Raw genomic sequence first — 25,145 nt, 5'->3', positions numbered from 1 at the left:
TTTTGGTTTATGGAGAGAGGTTTCTCTCATGTTTAAATTCAGCTACGTGGGTTCTTAGCTTCCCATTCATTTGGTCAGATAAGTATCTCCAAAGTTACGAATTTCCTTTAAAAATAGAACTTATTAAAACTTGGACTTTTGAGGACACAAGAAGGTTGTGAGGGGTGCTATGTCCCACGAGCAATACTTACACTCGTCTTGCTGGTCTCATATTTAGTTCATAGTCACTCTAAGGTTGGCTAGGACCTGCCAATGTGTAAGGGATGTGTGTAAGGGATGTGCACTGAGGTAGTGCCTCTAAAGGAGTCATTATCAATCAACTCCAAGAAAATGTTACATTGACCATGATGACCCATGGAAGGCCAACTTTCACCTCCCACCACCCCACTGAGCCCTTCATCATCACTGCATCTAGCAATGTAGGGCTTGGTTGTTTTGGTTTTAGAGGCAGAGGCTTTTTAAATTGGTTCTATTTATTGCGGCCTCTTAAGAATGGTTATGGGTCTATATAAGGCCTTTGGCAAACTCTAAGGTTCCCTCACCATGGCTCTGGGATAGAGTCCAGGATACGCTTAATCAATGTTAGTGGTTCGTACTTGCCCACTTGTTCTAGCACTAGATCTAGTTTAGCATGTACCTTCCTCATAGGCTCTTAGGCTTAAAGGTGATGGGTACTTCAACATCCTAGCCCACGAGTAGATTCTCAACATCTAGGCCTTGGTCCCGAGGAAGATAACCCATCTCAATTCACCCCATGATCATTCCTCCCCCATCATATCCCTAGATGCCAACAATTTGGTCTCATCAACCTCACTCCATCCATTGCACATCTCTATCTATTATCTTCTCACATGCATTGCCTCCCACTCCTACCCGAATATCCTATGCCTTCCACTCTATATTCGTCTGTCTCAAGCCATCTATTAGGTGGCCATTATCTCTACGTATAACCATCTTTCAGCTCACATCCACACAGAAACCTACACTTTGTTTTTGCCTCATCATTATTCACCCACATTAAATGACATTTCTACACACCCACTCAATTGCTCATCCAAAGCGGTTGAGCCCCATGGATATCACTTCTACCTTCCATCCATGCACGTGGACTTAAGTGGTCTAAGATTCCTCGTCCCTTCCTCATAGCTACCACTCAATGCACCACTCGATCACTCCCCCTCCACACTCCTCATCATCTCAATAGTGAAGCCTTCTTTTATCTCTTCACCCTAGCAACCTCTCCATCAATGAGACGAAGCCTCCTTACACCTCTTCTCCATCTCTAGAAACTTCAATCTCCCCTATAGCTAGCTCATGAGGGACTATGGCATTTGTAACCTCATCATCATCATATAGCCCACCATCGACTATCCTCAGCAGCAGCAGCTGGCCCCCACCAACAACCATCTTGCCAACCTCGACATCCTCATCATCTTCAGTCTCCTCTACACCCATACTTCTATGATGGATCTCCATGGAACATACAACCTCTCCACCCCTTATCTCCCTCCTCTCCACACTAGCCTCACCGCCTCCAATGACTCCACCCACCACATTAGCAGTGGAATGGCCAAGCACGCTGCTTAGGCTACCCCATCATTAGGGTAGAGGATGTGGAGGAGGAGCATGAGAGGTTTTAGTCAACGAATAAAGGAGCAAGACACATTGTTTGCCCAACTGTATATGAGGATATCTTTGAGCTTTATGAGTCCCCCATTGTGGACAATGATGCTATGACTACCATTGCTAGGAACATATTACAAAGATCTGTTAATGCCATTTTGGATTAATAAATGTGCTCCTCCATTTGAGGGCATTAATAAGTGTCATGCAAAGGCACTATAAAATTTGTACATTATGAGATATTGGCCACCCAAGGATTTAGTTAGTAAGTTTTGGGCGCCCAAGTGTGAATAAGGGCCAATTGTATATAAGGCATTTTCTCATAATAGAAGGACACAATCCCCCTTTGTGCTATGAGAGCTCTTACTTTGTCTTGTGAGAGCGAGAGAGAGTGTGAGAGTGTACTCTAGTGCATGTTCCTTATCTATGCATGTATGTGTAGAGGAGTGAGAGTGTGAGATTGCCTTGTGTTGTGGTGCGAGCGACTTCAATGGTGAATGTTTAGAGTTCTCTCTTGGGAGGTGCAATAGCCATTAACATTTTTTGGCGCCATTGCCAAGGAACACCATTGTTTCTTCCATCCTCTTTAAGATTCAGCTCCCACTATGAATGATTCATGATTTCCTTTGCATTCAGAAAGTGCATTGTGATGAAAATGAACGGATAAGGTTTGATTAGAAGTGAAGAGTTGTTAGAAATTGTTTGTTTTGGTGTGTGGGTGAGTACTTGGGTTATCCTAGAGGAAAGCTACATCATTTTTTCTTTTAATTTTGATGTTTGTATCACCAAACTTGCTACCATGAACAAGCAGTGTGATACTCTATTTTCTATTTTTTTAAAAATTTACAAAAATTACAAAAATAAGGAGCCAATGGCTATTCTAATAACTTGCATTACATTCCTTACTCCTAGTACAACCATTCTAGAATATTTGGATAGTAAATTACACCCAAAACTTCATTCTGTCGATGCGGGGGCCAAACACGTGAAAGTGCAAAAAACGGTTCATAGCGTGAACCATTTCCTGCTACTTCACGGGGTGTGAATCGCCTTCCGCAATCAGCGCCACAATTTTTAGGATTACCTTGCTAAAAATAGGGTACCTTATCCTAACACCTCTCACACAACGGATCCTAAGGAATCTTATTCCGTGAATTAGCAAAAAAGTACTTCACGACGTGAAACATCCAATGTTTCATAATGTACTTCACGACATGAAACATTCCCTGTTTCACGGCTTAAACTCTTGCTTACTACTTCACGATGTGAACTCTTCTGTGATTTCACGGCGTGAACTATCAATGAAGGATCTAGTTCACGAACCAAGGACTGTCAGGTCAAATTTAGGAAAGTGCCTCTATTGCACCGTTACGGTTTCACGGCGTGAACAATTCCATGCTATCTCACGACATGAACTGCAGTCTGCACTTTTACGACCTAAAATTTCAGATCGATAGAATCCTATGAAAATCTAAATTGGGGTAGTGATTTATCCTATCAAATCACATTCTCATGCACTTAAGGTATGGTAAACTCGTTGGAGATGACCTTGCTCAATGATAGTGCATCCAACCACCCAGGATCTTCCTATCAAAAGAGTGTTGGTTCAAACCACTCAGCAAGCACTCAATTAAGTGTTTTGGCTCAGAGAAATCTAACCACCATTGATACAAGTAGTGAAGAGTCCATGGAAGAAGGGCTACGACTCTCTGGGTTTGGAGAGGAAGAAAAACCATTGTCCCCTACAAGATCTAGTGGTATCTTTGATAAAGCCAGAGGATTTTTTGGTCTCCAACCTAGCACAGAAGACAAAGTACAATCTACGCGTATAGGCTCGTCAACCAGTGCTGGACAAGGTTTAAGACTAGATGTACCAACCCAGCCTTCCAGTACCACATGCTGTCTAACACTGTGAGGATTAGTGGAACCCCTAGGGTTAGGAGAGACAAGGAAAGTGCAGCTAGGATTGGTCAAGTTTTCTTCCCAAAATAAGAAGAAATAGAATTAGACTTGAAGAGGGCTGAAGCAGAGTGACAACTGCGATTATTGAGCTTAAGGAAACAAGAGCTCGATACTCGAAGAACAAGGGCTGAACAGAAGGAAATGGAGAATGTAAATCCATTTCAATCACGAAACACCACTGATGGTATGGAATTGGGTATGACTAAAGAAGCAACCCTAAATTTAGAACCCATCAAAGAAGATCCAAGGAAGGAGTAAGGAATTAATATGCACAATGAAGGATAAAATTTACCTAGGAAAATTGTTGAAGGTGAGGATCACCTTTATACAAAGGAAAACATAGAGAAAATGATCAATGATCCCACGTTCTTGTAGGACATGGAGCTCTTAATTCAACAAAGGCAAGCGGAGGTTGCTAATAATGAGCCAGGCCATAATGAGTTGGCCGGACCTACCTATATAGACCCTAATTACCTAGAAGAGCCTATGCGCAGGAAGAGGATGAGGTCTAGGTAGGGGGAGAGTAGCTCCTCAAAGACCAATGGTGGATCCAAATGCAGATCTTAACATGGTCACAAGGACAAATTTGCTCAATATGGCTTCGAAAATGGGCCGAGGAATGGTTAGGGAACTAGGCACTGCTTTAGAATCTATCCCAAGTGAAGCCACATATCATTTCCAAGCTTATACAAAAGTTCTCAGGGGATGGGGACCCAATCCAACATGTTGAGATCTTTGAGTCAACATGCGAAACCTATGGGCCAGTGAGTGATGTGACCATGATCCATGACTTCTCACTGACCCTAGAAGGAAAGGCTCATCAATGGTATTAAACCTTGAAGCCAGAAGATAAAATCAACTTCACTCAGCTCAAGAATATATTCATACCAAGCTTCGCTCAATGTAAGATTCCTCCCCAGCCTCTCAAAATGTCCAGCATCTTTCCCTGTAATCAAATCCCTCTTCAGAAATATAAAAGATCTTGTTTCTACCTGTTTTGGCCTAGAGAGAGAAAATATTTTAGAGAGAGATTATGAATCTATCCTGCATGATCTTCTCTCTTGCTTCAATAATCAAAGGATTGACACTACGGTAATTGCAAGCAAGGAGGCTTTTCTACTGAGAGGGCATCTGCTACCACATTTTCTTTGCATGGGCGGTACTTGATTTCAAAATCAAATTCCTACAGGGTCTGCATCCACCTTCTCTGGTGCATGTTGAGATCCTTTTGAGTGAAGATCCACTTTAAGCTCTGATGATCTGTCTCATCAAAGTGAATCTTTGACCCAGTAGGTAATGTCTCCACAACTTTAGGGCATATACTACTGAAAGTAGTTCCAGGTCATGGACATCATAATTCCTCTCATGCGTTCTAAGTTTTTGGGATTCATAGGTCACTGCATGACCTTCCTGCATGAGTGCACCTCCCAGGGCAAAACCACTGGCATCAGTTACTACCTCAAAAGGTAGAGAGAAATCTGGCAGCTTCAGAACAAGATTGGTTACCAAGGCGGTCTTTAGCTTATCAAAAGCACTCTGGCACCTGGCAGACCATTGAAACAGGATATTCTTTGTTGAGAAGATTAGTAAGGGGGGAAGCTATGAGAGCATACTTTGGTATAAAAATTTTATACCAACCAGTCAATCCCAAGAATCCTCATGTGGGATGATGTGAATTGATTTGGAAATGATGTGGGATGATGTGAATTGATGTGGAATGATGTGGGGTGATGTGACATGAGCTTCATGGTCAGCTGCATTCTTTGAGTAAATCAGAATATCATCAAAGAAAACAAGAATGAAATCATCCAAGTATTCTCTAAGAATGTCCTACATTAAGCGATTGAATGTACCTGGGGCATTTGTCAATCCAAACGGCATGACAGTGAATTCATAATGCCCATACCGAGTATTGATGGCTGTCTTTAGGATATCTTGCTCATTAATCATGATCTGATAATACCCTGATTTGAGATCTATCTTTGTGAAGATCTGGGCTCCACTTAGATTGTCTAGAAGCTCATCAATTCTGGGGATAGGATACTTATTCTTAGCTGATTGAGACCTCTGTAGTCCACACAGAGTCTTAGCGTTCCATCTTTCTTTTTCTGAAAGAGAACTGGCGCACCCCAAGGGGAAACACTAGGTCTTACAAACCCTTGTTCTAACAGCTGTCTAAGCTGTTCCTTGAGTTCGATGGCTTCAGGAGCTGCCATTTTGTATGTGCGCAAGGCTACTGGCTGATCTCCGGGGGTCAATTCTATCACATGATCTACTTCCCGAATTGGAGGCATCTCTGTTAGCTCTGCTGGGAATAAATCATCATAATCACTTAACCATTCAGGTTCTTTAGCTTTTAACTTTAAGTCTACTGGATGCATTTTGACAAGATAAATCATCATAATCACTTAACCATTCAGGTTCTTTAGCTTTTAACTTTGAGTCTACTGGATGCATTTTGACAAGATAAATGCGTTGCTTCTTTCTAAGTCCTTTTAGTAACTTAGAAGCCTTTACTAGCTATAGACTTGGGGATCCTGAATTTTCGGTTCCTTGAACCTTGTTTCCGTGAAGGTCACAGAAACAAGGTTCCTTGAACCTTGTTTCTGTGAAGGTCACGGAAGGAAATGGTTCCATTGTGATAGTGAATGTCAGCTTGATTTTTGTGGAGCCAATTCATTCCAAGGATCCCGTCGAAAACTCCCAAAGATATAACTCTGAACTGAATACGATCTAGATTGAACTAAATACGATCTATCTCAAGGTGAGTGAAAAGAATCTTCCCACTTGCCAATTCAACTTGCATAGGTTTCCCTGATTTCTGATCTAAGACTAGCTTACGCAAGCATCCAGGGGAAATGAAAGAATGAATATTGCCTGAATCAATCAAAAGCTTAAAATGCTTACCCTGATACTCAGCTGGAGTATGAATGACGGAGAATTGACGGTTTGGCCCTTGGTTTTCAATTGCAGCATAAATCTGTCCTCTTTCCTCTTCCACTACTTCTGCAATTGTGACTGCTCTGGCTGTTTGCAGTCTGAGGCTGAATTCTTTCTCTTTGGTTGCCCCAGTTCTAGGAAGGAGTTTTGAGGCTACTCTGGACAGAGGCAGATGGCTAAGCTGGAGTTCTCCTGGGATTGCTCTGATTTGGGCGAGATGGACCCTGATTTAACTGATATGGGGGTTCAACTTAGTCTTTGCACTCTTGGTCCTTGACTTCCCTGTCCCCTTGACATGGCAGGAGTCAGGCAGTCTTTCAGCTGGTGACCAAAACCCTGACATCCAAAACACCGGTTCTCACTTTTGAGCTCATCCCTCTGAATCCTTGAAATAGGTGGGGCTCCTGAGAAAGTGTTCTGGGGGAAGGGTCTTCCTTCACTTCTGAATCTTCCCGCATCCTGATTCTCATTTGGGCCTTGCTACCTCTTTGGGAGAGGAAAGTTTGTACTTCCCGGGGTTTGGAATCTTTTAAAGTTAGAGGGTGCAAGCTTTGGCGGGACCTTAACAACAAAGGCTTTGGCAAAGTCCTTCGCCATTCTTACTGCTTCGGCCATTGAGACAGGTTTGGCATTCTTCATCACTAAGGTGTCCAATGGCTCGTTCATTCCTCGAATGAACCTGGCCTGCTCTTCATCCAATTGAGGGGAATATTTGAGGAGAAGGGCAAAAGCTTGATGGTACTCTTCAATTGTCCGGCTATCCTGCTTTAATTCCAAGAATTCATTCATTTTAGATTCAAGGAAGCCCGGAGGACAAAACCTCTTTCTGAGGTAAGCTTTAAGATCGGTCCAGGTCTGGGTAGTCCGGTCGAGACGGTTAGTCTTGCAGTGATTCCTCCAAGTGACCCTGGTCGTTTCCACAATCTTTAACCTGGCGAGAGCCATCTTGCTTCTCTCATTGTAGCCAGTTACAATCAAAGTATTCCTCCATTGCTTCAATCCGCTTTTCCACTACTTCACCTAAATGTTCCCCTTCACCCTTGAAGGGACTAGCTTGGAAACTGTGCAGGGCTTTTCGAACATCCGGATCTAACTCTTCGTCATATCAGTTAGAGGATCCGGTTGCCTTGCACGGGCCGCGCGCTTCATGACTCTGACAAAACAAGATTTTCGTCAACTTAACTTTGACAACAAATTTATGATTATTTAATTTTTACGATTTATTCTTTAAACAGATAATTATTTCATCATACTTCATGAAACAAGATTAACCATATTCACAATCATGAAAACAATTTGGAATTTTTTTTGCAAAACATTATTTATTATCAAAAGTTTTTGATATATACATAGAGTATCATGGCTCCCAAAAATCACTGCCTCAATCGTATTCGCATAAAGAAGCGAAACTGCGAAGGAGACATACCATGGTACACATGATTCATTACAAAAAGAGGTGCTGTAATTCTATCTCTAGGGTTAAAGCGGCTAAGAAGCCTAAAAACTCGGCATGAAGTTCTGAAGTTCCTGGGTGAATGATCAAAGAGTTGCACATGCTGAACAAGCCCTAGCCTTATAAGAATCATGGCTAAGGAAATATTTTGCCTGAGCCTCTGACGCTGACTGGTACTGACATTAATACATCGCCCTCCACAGAACCACATATACCGACATCGCTAGGAAAGTAAAGACTCTCAAAATGACGTGCGAGTCTCACTCTGCTTACTTGGGTCGTAGCAGAGTTGATGAGGTGGTCGAATGCAAAGGCTATCATATCGTGACTCTCGGAATGCCAGATAGATTCGGGGTATCCATCTATAATTTTCCAATTCAATTTATGAGTTTTCCATTTTTGAAGTTCATTTAACATAATATAAACAAGTGAAAACATTATTTCCTAGATTTACTTTAAAATTCTTAAGCAATTTTTGTTGCTGTTACGTAGATTATAACAACGCTCTGATACCAACTGTGAGATCCCACTGCCCCCTCTGTGCACCGGATTCTCGGATGGTGGCAACGGAAGTAGCTTCCTCTTGCGCAGGGTAGGGTTTCTCACTCGAGGCCTCGCCACGAATGTCCAGGCACGAGACTAAGCTAGTGGTCATTCCAAAAACCAAAACCGGGAAAATTTTCCATGCTCGAAAAGTGGAGACGATTCCACAATTTTGAATTTCTTAACAAATTACTGCGCATCACTCCATCTTTTCCCTGTTTATACAGTTGTCCTGCAATGAGTTGATAAGGAGCAACGTCTCTAATCAACCTTCTTGCTTTGGCCATGTCCAAAGGCGTATCAGTGGGTAGTCCATTTGTTAGATAGTGACAAATCTCTTTCGCCCACTCGGGAATCAAATCTACTAGAAACAATGGCGCGTCTGGTAGATCATCTTCCACACCCATTGGCTCCTCTCCATTGGGAATTCGAGACATGTGGTCGGCAAGAACATGTGTTCTTCCCTTCCTAATTGCGACCGTGAAGTCAAACTCCATCAAGATCAATAGCCATCGTGTAATTCTTCTCGTCATACACGGTTTATTCACTAAGTACAGGAGTGCTTGGTGATCGATAAAGAATACAAATTTGTTTGCCAATAGGTAATGCCTGAATTTCTTCACCGCATATACCATTGACAAACCCTCTCGCTCATCGCCAATGGTAGGGTCATCTGCAGATCATGAGAAATGGCACGCTCATTTTCATCATCATGATTCTAACAAAGTCAAGACTGATCTAACCTTCATCCGAATAAACCAGATAGAAGGGAAACTATAACAGACTTAACTTGAAGGAATCAATGCTTTTTTCCTAATTGAAGCCGTTGATCTATTCATTTGAGAAGTCTTCAGGTTATTATTTAACTATTCGAGTTCTAAGCGTAATCTTATTAACCAATTTTATTATTAAAACTCTACTGATTCCAGCCTAACCCCATCCGGCCCATGGGTTAGCCACCGCCCAACCACTGGAATAGTAGAACCAGACAAGTACTCACCCACCCATAATTGAAAGCCTTTCTTAACTTTTGCTTTAAAATACAGATACTCACACACTCCTCTTTAAACTTTAATTTATAAAACAATCCATTGACAAACAATTACTAGGTACAGATGTCACAACTCAAAATTTCCATTCAATCCTTGTTTCTCACAAAACAGTATCACTCTGGACTCTCCATTGAGACCAGCAAGTCAACAACAAGATCCAATAATAGATTACAATAAGTTTCTCGTCATCATATATATATATATCTTCCTTGACATACGCATGGGTGTCCTCGATACTGCGAGCCCGTGCATCGCTTGGTCAGAACGCGCCTGGTCAGAACCCTCCAGGATCCTCCTTAAGTGTCTTGGCACTTCACTCAGGGACCGCTTCGTCCCTCAGCCCTCGTCCATCGTACCGAAAGCGCACCATTTTAACCATACCGAGGCTGGCTTTGCCGCGTGAGCCATCCTTTGAACACTCCCCGGCCGCCGCCAGCTGTTGCAACAACTGAACTTGCATAGAAAACAGGGTTTCTATGCAAGTTTTCAGTTTTGATTTTCTTTTGAATACAATGAGTATATCTTAATTTCGTATCCCAAGACTTCTAGATCAGTCTGGATTCCCAAGCAGAATTCCTCGAATTGTGAATTCTTGACCCTCAAATCAAAATCAAAGGTTTCAACTTAGTTTCAAATTCGGTGGGTGATTTGAGTATAGATTATTGAATTGGTCACATCATCATTTCTTGAAACTAACGAAGGAGTTACATCTTGGTCATAGTCTGATTCAGGGTTTAAGTCTGGAAAGGTTCTCCCTGAACTATCTTTCTCGAAGGTAATATTTCAATTACTACTTTACTGAATTCAAAACTAAACAGGAATTCCTATGAGGAATAAATTAGTCATTTATCTAAAATTCCGTCTTCGATAGTTTTTTTGAATTTTCTCATTACCATCCTAGAGAATATGAAACGGTATAATATTCCTTCGCTGAGTATTTACTTATTCATGTTTCCAACATTCATGGGATTTAAACATAGGATTAAAGTGAACTCGTATTTTGAAAAAAAAAATCTTTTATGCATCATTGTATGCATAAAAATCAATATTGGTGAAAGTAACACTTTTATAATAAAAAATATATTCTTTTATGCATCATTTTATGCATAAAAATCAATAATGATGAAAGTAACACTTTTATAATAAAAAATATATTCTTTTATGCATCATTTTATGCATAAAAATCAATAATGATGAAAGTAACACTTTTATAATTAAAAATATATTCTTTTATGCATCATTTTATGCATAAAAATCAATAATGATGAAAGTAACACTTTTATATAATAAAAAAATTATTCTTTAATGCATCTATTTATGCATAAAAATCCACTTTGATGAAAGTAACACTTTTATAATTAAAAAAATCTTTTATGCATCCTTTTATGCATAAAAATTAATAATGGTGAAAGGAACACTTTTATAATAAAAAATATATTCTTTTATGCATCATTTTATGCATAAAAATCAATAATGATAAAAGTAACACTTTTATAATACAAAAATTATTCTTTTATGCATCTATTTATGTATAAAAATCCATTTTGATGAAAGTAACACTTCTATAATTAAAAAAATTATTATTTTATGCATCTATTTATGCATAAAAATCCATTTTGATGAAAGTAACACTTTTATAATTAAAAAAAATCTTTTATGCATCCTTTTATGCATAAAAATCAATAATGATGAAAGTAACACTTTTATAATAAAACATATATTCTTTTATGCATCATTTTATGCATAAAAATTAATAATGATGAAAGTAACACTTTTATAATAAAACAAAATCCTTTTATGCATCTATTTATGCATAAAAATTCATTTTGATGAAAGTAACACTTTTATAAAATATATTCTTTTATGCATCTATTTATGCATAAAAATCCATTTTGATGAAATTAACACTTTTGTAATTAAAAAAATAATCAATATGCATCTTTCTATGCATAGAATTTAATTCTATTGAAAAACACTTTTTTATAATAATAAAATAATAATCAATATGCATCTTTCTATGCATAGAATTTAATTCTATTAAAAATCACTCTTTTATAATAAAAAAATAATGAATATGCATCTTTCTATGCATAGAACTTAATTCTATTGAAAATCACTCTTTTATAATAATAAAAATAATCAATATGCATCTTTCTATTATGCATAGAATTTAATTCTATTAAAAATCGCTCTTTTATAATAATAATAAAAAAATAATCAATATGCATCTTTCTATGCATGAATGAAAATGATACTTTTAGAATGTACTAGCGATGGGGATTGCTCTTTTTGATTAATAAAAGATGAAATTTATTTCACAAATTTTTAGAAAATTTTACCATAACCTCCTTTGTATAGCTGACCATTTTTTAATTTTTTCTAACCTTAATCTACTTAGGAATTATCCCCAATTGGTTTAAAGCATTCTAAACTAATCAATTTTCACTTTTAAGAGAGAAACAATATGAAAAGTTTAATTCCAACAATTAGATCACTTAACTAGGATAAAGAAGGGTTGATTTTAAGAATGAGAGAGGGGGAAAGCCTTTCCAAGAAGGCATAGCATCTGTTTATCATTTTAAGATAATAAACAATTTAGAAAACCATTAAAAGAATAAAGAAAAATATAAGATTTCTAACTTACATGAATTTTGGGAGCTTTTCTTTGGCTTGATGGTTTGAGGGATCTACTCTTGTTTGCAACAAGAGCGGCCACCAAATCTTTAGAAGAGGGAATGGTCAAAAACTAGTGAATTATTAAGAAATTCACAGTTCTTGGCTCTTGGGAGGAGTAGAGTAACAGTGCATAAAACACTATTAAGCTTCAACAAAGGGGGAGGATTCTATTTATAGGAAAAAATGAGCTTCTAACCAAGCAAACTGATTCTAGAATTTTCCAGATCAGTTTGGTCAATTTTTGACCATTTTTAGGTCAGTTTAGCTTAATTTTTGGAACTAGACTTGAATTAGGAGAGAGGAGAGATGAAATATCTCAATTTTTGATAATTTAAAACTCCACCACACATGTGAAATAGGCACCTCCTTCATGAGGGGGGAATTCCCATTGTGAGGTGTCAAAAATCTATTTTTTTAGTATTTCCTTTGGTCCTCCTTAGTCCACTCTTCATCTTATGTGAGTATTTACTCATTTTTTGGGGGGGGGGGATTTTCTTTATTTCTTGTATTTATCTTCTCCACACACTTGGATGAATCTGATTGGCCCCCCAAAACCTTAATTTAATTTTTTTTGAAAATCTGGACCCCTAAGATAAGGCCTCTTGAACAGATTATACTTGATTTCTAATGCACCTTTTGAAAATCTTTTTGAACTTTTGTTTCGGGGGAACTTATTTTAATACAAAGAGATATTTTTCCATCCAAAAATATTCAAAATCTAAATAACCTCTCTCTAGAATATTTTCTCTCTCTAGGCCAAAACAGGTAGAAACAATATCTTTTATATTTCTGAAGAGGGATTTGATTACAGGGGAAGATGCTGGACATCTTGAGAGGCTAGGAGGAATCTTACACAGTGTTTCACCTTGGGGTGCGCCAGTTCTCTTTCAAAAAAAGAAAGATGGAACGCTAAGACTCTACAGAGGTCTCAATCACAACTGACAGTTTAGAATAAGTATCCTATCCCCAGAATTGATGAGCTTCTAGACAGGCTAAGTGGAGCCCAGATCTTCACAAAGATAGATCTCAAATCAGGATATTATCAGATCAGGATTAATGAGCAAGATATCCCGAGACGAAGACAGCCACCAAGATATTATCAGATCAGGATTAATGAGCAAGATATCTCGACAAAGACAGCCATCAATACTCGGTATGGGCATTATGAATTCACTGTCATGCTGTTTGGATTGACAAATGCCCCAGCTACATTCAACCGCCTAATGCAGGACATTCTCAGAGAATAATTGGATGATTTTGTTCTTGTTTTCTTTGATGATATTCTGATTTACTCAAAGAATGCAGCTGACCATGAAGCTCATGTCAGAAAAGTTCTTGAGATTCTAAGGAAGCACCAACTCTTTGCAAAAAAGAGCAAATGCACTTTCTCTACCGACCATGTTGAATACTTGGGCTTTCTGGTATCAAAAGATGAAATTTCTCTAGATTCCGCAAAAGTCCAAGCAGTCATAGATTGGCCTGAACCAAAGACAGTGAAAGAAGTCAGAGGATTCTTGGGATTGACTGGTTGGTATAGAATTTTTATACCAAATTATGCCCTCATAGCTTCCCCCCCTAACAAATCTTCTCAATAAGAATATTCTGTTTCAATGGTCTGCCAGGTGCCAGAGTGCTTTTGATAAGCTGAAGACGCCTTGGTAACCAATCTCGTTCTGAAGCTGCCAGATTTCTCTCTACCCTCCTTTGAGGTAGTAACTGATGCCAGTGGTTTTGCCCTGGGGAGGTGCACTCATGCAAAAAGGTCATGCAGTGGCATATGAACCCCGAAAACTCAGAATGCATGAGAGGAATTATGGTGTCCACAACCTGGAACTACTTTCAGTAGTATATGCCCTGAAGTTGTGGAGACATTACTACTAGGTCAAAGATTCACTTTGATTGACAGATCATCAGAGCTTAAAGTGGATCTTCACTCAGAAGGATCTCAACATACACGAGAGAAGGTGGATGCAGACCCTGCAGGAATTTGATTTTGAAATCAAGTACCGCCCAGGCCAAGAAAATGTGGTAGCAGATGCCCTCAGCAGCAGCAGAAAAGCCTCCTTGCTTTTTGTAATTACTGTAGTGTCAAATCCTTTGATTATTGAAGCAAGTAAGAAGATCATGCAGGATAGATTCTTTGGCCCTATTGCTACTTATGCATGAAAGCAAAACTCCACAGGAGTTGAACCGAGTTCAGGGTACAGCCTGGATGATGGAATTATGTATTATAATCGCAGGCTATGCATTCCCAATGATGAGGGAACTAAGGGTCAAATTTTGAATGAAGCCCATGAGGACAACCTTATTGCAGGACATCCAGGTTTCATTAAAACCTAAATGTCTGTGATGAAAAGCTTCTTTTAGGCTGGTCTAAAAAAGGATGTGCTTAATCATGTACGTCAATGTCTGACCTGTCATAAAGTCAAGGCCGAAAGAGTAAAAATGCTTGGGAAGTTACATCCATTAGACATCCCCCAGATGAAGTGGGAATGCATCAGTATGGATTTTATTACTGGATTACCTTCAATGCAATCAGGTTACAACTCCATCTTCGTGGTAGTTGATAGACTAACCAAAGTTGCCCATCTGATTCCAATAATAAAAGAAACCTACACTACAGTGGATGTGGCCAAAGTGTTCCTCAAAGAAGTCTTCAGATTGCATGGCCTACCCAAAAGAATAGTAAGTGATCAAGGTCCCAAATTCACGTCAAGATTCTGGACTGAATTTTTCGAAGCAGTAGGAGCTTTTTTGGATCTTAGCACAGCTTACCATCCTGAGACCGATGGTCAAATAGAAAGGGTAAACCAAGTAATCGAAGATATACTTCGGTCATGCTGTGGGGCAGGAAACCCAAGAAGTGGCTAAGCTATCTGCTTGCCTACAATGCTTCTTATCCAGAAGTATTGGGATGAGTCCTTTCAAAGCTTTGTATGGACAAGATTGCTTAACTCCATTAACTTGGTCTGACCCATTGATTTTAGGGTCGAGATGTCCAGACAGATGCTTGATGACATGGAGTAGCAGATGCAGGCAATTCGAAAAGATATAAAAGCTGCCGAAGGATAGACAGAAGCTGTATGCAGATAAGAAGAGGATAGACAAAGAATTGGAAGAAGTAGATATGGTGTTCATTGCGAGTACGCCCCAAAATAAGTTCTCTATCTCTTTGGTTGTACAAGAAGTTATCCCCCAGATATTGTGGGCCATGTCTGATTACAAAGAAAGTAGGTGACTTAGCCTACAAAGAAAGTAGGTGACTTAGCCTACGAGCTTCTTCTGCATCCTCATCTCAAAGTACATAATGTATTTCATGTCAGCCTTCTTAAAAAGTACATAATGTATTTCATGTCAGCTTTCTTAAAAAGTATGTACCAAGCCCGAATCATGTGCTTGATGATGAAATCTTAACTTCTTCAACCCAAGGGCATATGGAACTCCAACTGAAGAAATCCTTGATGTTCGAGAAAAGGTTCTCAAGAGATAGAATTCTAAGAGAATTATTGGTCAAATGGATGCCACCTGGGAGAAGAAAGCTGAATTGTTGCGGGACTATCCCCAGTTTGTGAGATGAGGACATCTTGCGTTTTTCAAGTGGGAGAAAATGTAAGATTCCTCCCCAGCCTCTCAAGATGTCCAGCATCTTCCCCTATAATCAAATCCACCAAAGGAAATACTAAAAAATGGATTTTTGACACCTCACAATGGGAATTCCTCCCTCATGAAGGAGGTGCCTATTTCACATGTGTGGTGGAGTTTTAAATTATCAAAAATTGAGATATTTTATCTCTCCTCTCTCCTAATTCAAGTCTAGTTCCAAAAATTAAGCTAAACTGACCTAAAAATGGTCAAAAATTGACCAAACTGATCTGGAAAATTCTAGAATCAGTTTGCTTGGTTAGAAGCTCATTTTTTCCTATAAATAGAAGCCTCCCCCGTTGTTGAAGCTTAATAGTGTTTTATGCACTATTACTCTACTCCCAAGAGCCAAGAACTGTGTTTTTCTCAATAATTCACTAGTTTTTGACCATTCCCTCTTCTAAAGATTTGGTGGCCGCTCTTGTTGCAAACAAGAGTAGGTCCCTCAAACCATCAAGCCAAAGGAAAGCTCCTAGAATTCATGTAAGTTAGAAATCTTATATTTTTCTTTATTCTTTTAACGGTTTTCTAATTTTTGTTTTGTTTGAAATGATAAATGGATGCTATGCCTTGTTGAAAAGGCTTTCCCCCTATCTCATTCTTAAAATCAGCCCTTCTCTATCCTAGTTAAGTAATCTAATTGTTAGAATTAAACTTTTCATATTGTTCTCTTTTAAAAGTGAAACTTGATTGGTCTAGAATGCTTTAAACCAATTGGGGTTAATTTTTAAGTAAATTAAAGTAGGAAAAATTGAAAAAACGGTCAGCCATACAAAGGAGGTTATAGCAAAATTTTCTAAAATTTTGTGAAATAAGTTTCATCTTTTATTATTCTAAAAGAATAATCCCTATCGTTTGTGTATTCTAAAAGTGTCATTTTCATTCTATGCATAGAAGAATGCATAGTAGAAATATATTTATTCTAAAAGTGTTATTTCCATTAGATTTAGATTCTATGCATAGAAAGATGCATATTGGTTTTTTTTATTATAAAAGAGTGATTTTCATTAGATATAAATTCTATGCATAGAAAGATGCATATTGGTTTTTTTTAAAAATTATAAAAGAGTGATTTTCATTAGATTTAAGTTCTATGCATAGAAAGATGCATATTGGTTATTTTTTTTTATTACAAAAGTGTTACTTTCATGAAAATGGATTTTATGCATAAAAGAATTTTTTAAAATTATAAAAGTATTACTTTCATCAAAATGGATTTTTATGCATAAATAGATGCATAAAAGAATATTTTTTATTACAAAAGTGTTACTTTCATCAAAATGGATTTTTATGCATAAATAGATGCATAAAAGAATATTTTTTTATTATAAAAGTGTTACTTTCATCAAAATGGATTTTTATGCATAAATAGATGCATAAAAGAATATTTTTTTAAACAAAAGTGTTACTTTCATCAAAATGGATTTTTATGCATAAATAGATGCATAAAAGAATATTTTTTTATTACAAAAGTGTTACTTTCATTAAAATGGATTTTTATGCATAAAAGAATTTTTTTAATTATAAAAGTGTTACTTTCATCAAAATGGATTTTTATGCATAAATAGATGCATAAAAGAATTTTTTTATTGTAAAAGTGTTACTTTCACTAATATCAATTTTTATGCATAAAAGAATTTTTTTAAATTGTAAAAGTGTTACTTTCACTAATATTGATTTTTATGCATAAATAGATGCATAAAAGGATTTTCTTTTATGTGTTATTCCCATAGAAGTTGGATTTTATGCTGCATAAATAGATACATACAGAATTTTTATATCAAAATAAGAGTTCTCTTTAATCCTTGTTTAAATCGCATGAATATGGATAAATGAATTAAGTAAATACTCTATGAAAGAAAATTTTACCATTTCATATTCTCTAGGATGATAATGAGAAAATTTAAAAAATCTATCGAAGTTGATATTTTAGTTAAATGATTAAATTATCCCTCATAGGAATTCGTGATTAGTTTTGAATTCAGTTAAGCAAATACTCAATGAATGAAATTCTGTAAAGTAGTAATTGAAATATTACCCTTCTATAAAGAGAGTTCAGAGAGAACCTTTCCAGTCTAAAAACCTGAATCAGACTATGAGCAAGACATAACTCCTTCATCGTCAGTTTTTCAAGAATAGACGATGTGACTAGTTCAGTAATCTACACTCAAATCACCCACCGAATCTGAAACTAAGTTGAGACCTTTGATTTTGATCTGAGGATCAAGATTACAGAATTCGAGGAATTCTGCTTGGGAATCCAGACCTGTGATTTAGAAGTATTGGGATACAAATTTAAAAAATACCCATTGTATTCACAAAAGAAATTCAAAACTAAAAACTTGTATAGAAACCCTATTTTCTTAAAGGACTGTCTTATGCCAGAATGCTGGAGGGAGCATTTGGTATATGTGTTTTTCTAAGGGAAGTTCGGTTATAACAGCTGGCGGGGAGTGTTCAAAGGACGGCTCACGTGGCAAAAACCTGCCCAGGTCTTGACCAGCCTGGGTATGGTGTAAAATGGTGTGCTTCCGGTACAATGGGCGAGGGCCGACGAAGCGGTCCCTTAGTGAAGTGCCAGGACACCTAAGGAGGATCCTGGAGGGTTCTGACCAGGCGATGCGCGGGCTCACAGGGCTTAGGACACCCATGCGTATGTCGTGGAAGATGTATATATAAATGATGACGAGAAAATTATTGTAATCTGTTTACTGGATCTTGTTGCTGACCCACTAGTCTCAATGGAGAGTCCAGACTGATACTGTTTTGTGAGAATCAAGGATTGAATGGAAATTTTGAGTTATGACATGTGTAACCAGTAATTTTTTGTCAATGGATTGTTTTTTAAATTAAAGTTTAAAGAGGAGTGTGTGAGTATCTGTATTCTAAAGCAAAAGTTAAGAAAGGCTTTCAATTATGGGTGGGTGAGTACTTGTCTGGTTCTACTATTCCAGTGGTTGGGCAGTGGCTAACCCATGGGCCGGATGGGGCTGGAATTAGTAGAGTTTTAATAATAAAATTGATTAATAGGATTACGCTTAGAACTCGAGTAGTTAATTAAAAGTCTGAAGGCTTCTCAAATGAATAGATTAATGGTTGTGCCTGATTCAATTAGGAAAAAAGCGTTGATCCCTTCAAGTTAAGTATGTAATAGTTTCCCTTCTATCTGGTTTATTCAGATGAAGGTTAGTTCAGTATCTTGACCTCGTTAGAAAAATTCATTAAGAAAATATAAATGGTGGAATTGTCCCCGTTTTTCGAGCGTGGAAATTTTCCCGATTTCGGTTTTTGGAATGACCACCAACTTAGTCTTGTGCCCGAACATTCGAGGGCGAGGCCCCGAGTGAGAAACCCTGCCCCGCACAAGAGGAAGTTACTTCCACTGGCTATCATCCGGGAATCAGGTGCATAGAGGGGGTATTGGGACCTCACACTCAAAGTGGTGTTGGGACAGATGGAGTCCTGTGGCTCAGCTTCACAATATTAAAGCAAAGAGATAACGAGTCTATGCAAGATTATGTATCCCGGCTCAAGCACTTGAATTCAAGATGTAAGCTATGAGAGAGGCTAACGGATGATCAGTTATTGCCTTGCTTCCGCAGAGGGGTCTGAGGTCATAAAGTGCATAACTATCTAGTATTACAACCGACTACCTTAGATGCATGTCGTAAGTTGGAAATAGAATTTGAAGACAACATGCTTGAATTGCCACAACCTAAAGATGCCAAGGTAGCTTTAGTAAAACAACAACATTTCGTGAGACTTAAGTTACCAGGACACAGGAACCCAGAGCAAGCAAGTTGGAAACATGACTATGGAGGACAAGCTCAGTAATGCTATACTGGACAAATTAAAAGTCAAGAATGGAAGAGAAGCATCAGGGCATGGGCATGCTCATCCCTACCCTCGGAGGGATCTAGTATGGTGCCCTCAATTAAGAGTAAGGCCACTACTCTATTGTGCTCATTGTGTGAAATTAGGAAACCATGACACGTCTATGTGCAGGTATCCGAGGTTCTACACCATAGCATAAATGCCAGCACCCAAAGTGCCATTAGCCTTACCAGTACCACCCATGCAAACCGTTGGCCAGGCAACCAAACCCATCCTACTTACCAAGAGAGATGTTCTGGATACAGGACAGGTCACCCCTGCCACCACATGTTCTACCGCCCCCACAACCACCACAGGCCAAAATCAACCAAGTATTGATTGAGGAGCCATTGGACGAGGGTGAGATTGTGTGTGAGGTAGAAATCAATAATGATTATTATGAGAAGGTCACGGAGATTACGCTAGAGTTTTATATCTTACAAAATAACATGCCAGTGCTAGTGTTCCAAACCACGGTGCAATGGAAAGGTAAAGATGTGAACTCCGGTATGAGAAGGGGCCACTACAATGTTTTGGTTGCGATGGACCTCATTGAATAGTAGACTATCCTAATAAGAATGTGGTTCATGCACATAAAACTTAGCCAATGGAAGCACCACCCTAATGACATGCCAACACTTGTGTTAAGTGTGGGGTTGATCATTTGATCAAAGACTATCCATATCACACTAGTAGTTCCGTGTTTCTACTTCTAACCAGGCCACTATCAGGACCATAAGTGTGCAACCTGGAAACACCACACCACTAAATGTCCTAACACAAGCTCAAGCCAAATAAGAGGACAAAGGGAAGAACCCAACAGGTGTTACAACCTCTACAACTAGCAAAAGGAGGAGAGTGAAAAAGTAGGTAAGGGAAACACCATGGTCACAATCCAGGATGGATCCGAAGAAGATACTATTGACACCGGATTCACCCAATCTAAGGAAAGAAGTGAACAAGTGCCAAAATCAAATGAGCGTTACCCAAGAGGCACAAAGAGAGAGACCAGCAACCCCTAAGGGGATTGGCGAATACCCAAATGCTGAGGAAGAGATAAGAAATCTTGAAGAAGCTAAGGCCCTAGTGGAGGAGTGCCAAACGAATTCATGAAGCCAAATTAAGGGCTAACAGGGCAAGGGATACAATGTATCCAAGAAACGAGCTGATAAGGGAAAGGAAATTGGATGTGCCTACTCCAATTCCATAAGAGTCTGAGGGAGGGACACACAGTGACCTCATGGCAAGAATGTTTTAGGAGGCAGAGCAAGATACTACCATTCATTCATTCCCTAGTAGGGGTGAATATGAGACAAGCACATGGAAGGAGCCCTCATTTTCTAGGTAGCCAAGAGACATAGACAGTCTCGTAGGCCGTACTATCCACCACTGTTCAAATGCCCTTAGGACCATTGTTATGCAATTCATCGGACGTTGTGGACAGAAATAAAAGATTGGGTAGAAGAAAGATTAAACCCAATATCTGGGCAGAGGAGACCCGGTCACCTCTGGCAGAAAAAGACCTTAAGCATGCACAGGTGAGAACCCCCAGATTTGTCAAAATACCAATCAATCAACTAGGCTGATATTATGAGAGTGATGACACAAATTCTACAATCCCAATTCATAATAATAGGTACCAAACATTGGCTATCCTGGATGGAGGAGCGGGAGTGAGCATCATTACTACAAAACGATGTTGGGAGAATTGGGGAAACCAGATCCGGAAAGAGTAGATCTAATTGTCAAAATGGGAGATGGAACATTGTCAAGACCCATGGGGCTGTTGAAGAATGTACAACTCAAACTCTTTTCGCTCTGCTACCATCATACATTTGTTATAATAATGGACTTTCTACGCCAACTAGACTCATACAACATCATCTTAAGTAGACCTTTCATGGGGGAATCCAAATTGGTGCATGATTGGGCATTAGATCATGTGTATGTTTGAAGGGACTCGCAAATCCTAAAGATAGATTTACAAGTGTGGAAAGCACATCCAATGGAAGGGCAATTGTTTGGCAATGATTCGGTTCACCACTAAGCGAACCACATTCTTACAAGCCTGCCAACCAATGGTAGAATTTTCAAAGGAGGAGGAAGAAGCTGCAATGTATGCGTCACTCACCCCTCCAGACTTCAGTGAAAACTGGATGCATGTGCTGGCCACTATAGATGTTTTGCAGCCCAAAGGAGCACAATATGTTGAATCAGGAAACGTCCCGACCACCTCAATGTGCATGGTAAATGTGCAACCAAGAGAAGAGGATACAGAGGATGAAGCCTCCAACATAGAAGGGACTAGATCACAAGGCCGCATCAGTGCCCAACACCTTAGAAGATGGCTAAAACAAAAGAGGTATATCGCTCGACGAAATGCCCTATTACAAAGTAAACCCACAGACGCCCAGTGGGCTGAGATATCTCGAACACACGATGGTTGGACCATTTGACTTGTTTGAGGAAGGTGTTTGAACGATGTCAATTGTATAGTATATCCTTAAACCCTTTGAAATGCCAATTTTGGGTCAAATATGGTGTGATCTTAGGACACATTGTCTTTAAGAATGGTATTTCCACTGATGAAAGCAAGGTAAAACTGATCTTGGAATTACCCCCACCCACCAATTACAAAGGTGTACAGAGGTTTATGGGCCATGTTGGTTATTATCGTCGCTTTATAATATTCTATGCTGAAATTGCTAGACCATTATATAGACTACTCATTGTCTTGAATGGACTGAGGAATGCTAGGAAGCATACGATAAGTTAAAGAAAGCACTGGCGATGAGTGCCCCAATTTCTGAGAGACCACCCAACTAAGATCTTATATTCCATGTGCACATCGATGCATCAAACTTTGCAATAGGATGTGTATTGGCACAACCTGGTGAGTTCAAATTGGATTACCTAGTTTGCTTTGCTAGTCATCAGTCAAATGATGTAGATATAAATTACACCACCACGGAACGGGAAGGGTTGGCCATGGTTTATGCTGTTAAGAAAATATTGACATTACCTATTGGCCAACAAATTTGTTTTCTTTGTGGACCATCAAGACCTATTATACTTGGTAAATAAGCCTTGCACTATGGGAATAATCACATGCTGGTTGCTCTTATTGTTGGAATTCGACTTCACGATCACAATAAGAAAAGGGTCCCAACATGTGTTGGCCGATCACATGTCTAGAATTCCGAATGGGGAACCTGCTAGTATTAATGATGATCTCCCAGATTCTTGTTTATTCAAACTAGACATGGTGCCTAAATGGAGTGAGGAGATATGAGACTATCTAGCTTATGGTTTTCCACAAGGACGACCTTTAAATAAGGACAAAATGAATCGGCTTATTAAGTTAGCTATGCCTTACCAATTGATTGCTAGAGAATTGTACAAGCTAGGTAAGGAAAATATCCTAAGAAGATGTGTGCGGGAAGATGAATTTTCACAGTACTAGAAGAAGCACACTCAGGAATAGTCACGGAGGACACTTCGTGGGGGAAGTTACAGCTCACAAAGTGCTTCAAGCAGGACTATGGTGGCCCACATTATTCGGGGATGCCATGGAATTTGTAAAACGATGCAAGGAATGTCAAAGGTTTGCTATTCTACAACAAAGAGACAGGATGCTGCTCACCCTCGTGATTGTAAGACAACCTTTTGAGAAGTGGGGTATTGATTTTTTTGGACCCATTAGTTTCCCAGCTGCGCATCCATCACAAGCTTGATATGTGATCGTGGCCATAGACTATTTCACAAAATGGATAGAGTCAAGAACCTCTAAACGAGCTGATGCATAAACCACGGCAAAGTTCTTATATGAACAAATCATTTCTAAATTCGGCTACCCACTGGAATTAGTCAGTGAGATCAAGGATCACATTTCATTAATGAGGTGATTGAGTACTTACTCGTCGGATTCCTTGTAGTCCACCCAAAGTCATCACCTTATTATTTGCAAGCAAATGGTCAAGCAAAAAGTATAAACAAGATTTTGTGTACTATCTTGACGAAAACATTAGAAGCCAACCCGCACGGATTGGGAACACAAGCTAACTGCAGCTTTATGGACATATCAAACATCATATAAGGTAGCAACGGGATATACTCCCTTCGTCAAGCTTATGGCGTTGAGGCGGTGATACCTATGGAGTACTTAGTAGCATGCAAATTGTGGTGCAAGAGAGATTAACCGAAAATGCATTAGCCGAAAGATTGGTGGATTTATAAAAACTTAATGAAACCCGGCTAATTGCATCACATGGGCTTATGGTTGAGAAATTGCGAAGAAAGCATTGGTTTGACCATAACCTGAAACAAAAGGAATTGAAAACGGGGGACCTTGTCCTCATGTATGGTGTAGAAAGTAGCACGAAAAAGAAACTAAAATACAGAGGGTTAGGACCATTTAGAGTGTCCGAAATCACTCCTCAAGGGTCAGTCTAACTTGAAACCATTGAGCTAGTGCAAATGGAAGGATACATCAATGGAAGCTTAAGAAGTATTATAGACCACTAGTTAAAATGCAAGCAAGATGATGAGCTATGGTGGATCAAAAGCAAGAATCAACATAATTAGCATGTGATTAAGATGTTAATCTAATACGATAATGTAGGCATGGGTACTCAGAAACCAACAATTTCTCATTAGGCCAATGCCTCAATTTATAGGTTGTTCATCCATAAGATGCCAAGCATCTAATCCCAATGATTTCTCCTTGATTTGTGCCACCTCCCCTACATCTGCTGGGGGCACCTTTTCCTAGAATCTTTCTACACCCCTATATTCACTCATGCTACCCTTGATTCTCTCATCAGTAGATACCTCTCATCTTTTCACTACTACCCACTCAACTACAGACTCCCTTTTATAGTCTCTTGCTAAGGGCTTGTTCCTGCACACACCCATTCACTTGCATATTTCAACACCTCCCCTCAAGTGAATAACTCTAGTACACCCGGACCCTATACCAAGTTTCCCTCTTACTTGGTAGCCCGCAACCCCAGTGCCTCAAGTCCCTAACTCATAGTCCTTGACACTCTCTCTCTATGTGTCCAAGGCTACTACAAGTGCCCCTGACCTTGACTAAAGTGCTACTACAAGTGCCCCTGACCTTGACTAAAGTGCTCACACATACATCTACCACATGGCCTATATCATCAGTGGCTTAGAGGTGGTTTTACTCTATTGTGGCAAGTTACATTGGGTTGTGGGTTTCTCTCTCTTTCTTTGTCAGAAAAGATGTCCTGACTCCTCTTTCTTAGGAGTCTCCATGACGTTTGCCGATGTCAATCCTTCTTCATTGGGTTTGCTGTAGCAGTTCTCTAGCCATATGTCCTGGCTTCCCACAGTTGTGACAAGTGAAGGTCCTTCCT

Source organism: Cibotium barometz, chromosome 61, assembly GCF_041138505.1.
Source record: "Cibotium barometz isolate CiBa-2024 chromosome 61, ASM4113850v1, whole genome shotgun sequence".
Taxonomy (NCBI): Eukaryota; Viridiplantae; Streptophyta; class Polypodiopsida; order Cyatheales; family Cibotiaceae; genus Cibotium; species Cibotium barometz.
The sequence above is the reverse complement of the archived record's forward strand: the minus strand, read 5'-3'. Positions refer to the sequence as shown.